The 2,433-nt window shown below is 28.7% G+C and overlaps 1 long non-coding RNA gene across 1 annotated transcript; it reads right to left on the reverse strand.

The window, feature by feature from the left end:
• Positions 1-601: 601 nt before the first annotated feature.
• On the reverse strand, positions 602-1,033 carry LOC119671341. Its single transcript, XR_005251809.1, has 2 exons — positions 946-1,033; positions 602-888 (listed from the first exon to the last, which is right to left on the reverse strand). It is a non-coding gene; the product is annotated as an uncharacterized LOC119671341 (long non-coding RNA).
• Positions 1,034-2,433: the final 1,400 nt, after the last annotated feature.

Consider the following 2,433-nt stretch of genomic DNA (forward strand, 5'->3'; position numbering starts at 1 on the left):
ATGTACTTTTAACATGAAAGTAATTGGCATTAGACAAATTCATAGACAAATTCATCAAATTGATATCAAGTATTTGTTTATTATCTCAGAAATAATAATTTCACTCTTTTGTTTAATAGAAAATAAGGTATGACTTAATAATTATTTATTAACTAAATTTAAAATTTATTTAAATTGAAGTTTTCCAATAGTAGTGAACTACAACAGCATAAATTATTTTTATATTATTTTAATTAATTTAATTTTTGGCTGACCAAATAGCTATTTTGAATATTACTAAATACCCATCATCATTGGTCTTGGAAATAATTCATGTATTTACTTATTCGTAAATAATTTATTGAGACTGCAAGTACTAGGAATCGAACTCGTATCCCCCCCAAATTTGAAGCTCAGTGTCAGCGTTTCTTAACCAACTGATCCAAAGCCGTACTTGACTTTTATGTTCGCACATTTTTCTAGAGTTTTGTTAATTTATTTTAATTTGGATTTAATTACATTTAAATTTAAAATATATTTAAGTTTAAATTTATTGAAATATAATTATGTTCAAAATTATTTATATTTTTCTTTATTGTACAATATTTAGGCAATCAAATACCCGATTAAACCAAATCACTCATTAAATAGAAAGAGTATAATGGCTGGTGGCAAAACCAAATGGTCTTATTTGAATTCATTAAAAATGCTATAGAGGTTTTTGTGGCTTTCAATAACATGGACTGTAAGCTACTAACTGGTGCGACACCTCTTTGGTTCTGGCTTCACTGACAACAGTTTATAACGCCTTTGCTTGGACGAAGGTGACGTCATGGAACATTTGTTATCCATAGACTCGTATAATATCTGTAACAATGTAATAAGTCAATTTCACTGCCACTAAAACAACTAAAATTTATAAAAATTAGTTTTAAAATACACAAAAATATATAAATTACCTCTTACTTATAATTATTGAACCAATGCAATACCAAGACGGCATATTTAAAGTCATGTCAAGTACATTTTATACAACGTAATGGTATATAATAAAATTAAAGCAGATAATTTACTTATACCATAATAAACAAAATTACGTAAGACGTTTTTGTCAAAGCCAATTTTTTTAAATTTTATATATGAAGCACACATACTTTATATACTTACTTACGTACATATTTATTTGGGTATAATAACCCATTTCCGGATTCGGACTGATATATTATGTTTCTCCTGGCGTCACTACTACGTACGCGCCTTCATCAGTCTCGTACATCATGTTGGGTAATGCTAAACTTAATCATTTTACCGGAGACACCAAAAAGTTCTTGAGTCTTCTTTGAGAATATCCTTCGAACATTTTCCGTGTTCCCAAAAGCAGCCAAAGAAAGAGAAGCCTGTGTTTGTTTTTACAAATTATGCTTTAATAATAGTTTTAATGCGTTAAAGTATATATTAATGGGTTTCTATATTGTTTTACAACTGCTGACAATAAAATTGAAAAACAAATTCTTCTTTCATTCGCTAGGGTCGTCAATGTTAGACTTAATGTGCGATCATCTTGCTGTCGTATTAGAAGCTGTCATAGTAAATATTTTAAAATGGAGTTACATAGTCATTCTTGTATCTGCAATTGTTTCACTGCCCATCAGTCTGTTAGTATGTTTATCAGCTAATTATTTATTCAGTTAATGTTTCCATTAGAGAACCTCTTGACTCATCTGCCCATTTGGGCACCAATAATATGGCCTCTTACAGAGGAAGCTTACCGAATAAAATTTAGCATAGCATATATACACGTAATTTGACGTACTGCAAGTCGAAAAAAAAAAATTAGTTATATGGATTTGTATTATAATGTATGCGAAGCATAAATCACAGATGAAGTTGAACTAACATGTTTAATTTAAGTTACGGTTAAAAGCAATTTGAAAATTAGTAACTAATAATAAAAAATTTTTCGAGAAGAGAACTATAATCTGTAAACTGCATGTGTTTTCCTACTTGTCCAGTCCAAATGAAAACCTTAGATATTAAAGAATTCATTGGTGTTTTATTAAAATTGTTTCAAGAAGTCTTTAATATGTTTAATTATAGTCACTCAATTAGAAGTGCATGAGGTGCCGGAATATTAAAATAATTATTGTTAACATTTCTCAACTCAGAGAAAAAAAATAATTAACAAACTTTTAATTTCTGTTCTTTATTTAACAGTAGGTATTTTCCCTGCCAGAAAGCAGAAATAATTGAAATTCATAGGACATCAAAATTGTTTTTAATGGCACAACTTAATTATTTCGCAGCGCGTTAAAAACCAAAACTCTGCACTCGAATTATTTCTGCGAAGGAATTTTTATTGAAATCACTATGCGAAAAATTTTATTTATTTTAATAAAAATTTCGTAAGAAAAAAGTAAATAAACTCACGCTCGGATGCGTGCTAACACAATTCCC

Source organism: Teleopsis dalmanni, chromosome 1 (genome assembly GCF_002237135.1).
Source record: "Teleopsis dalmanni isolate 2A chromosome 1, ASM223713v2, whole genome shotgun sequence".
NCBI lineage: Eukaryota > Metazoa > Arthropoda > Insecta > Diptera > Diopsidae > Teleopsis > Teleopsis dalmanni.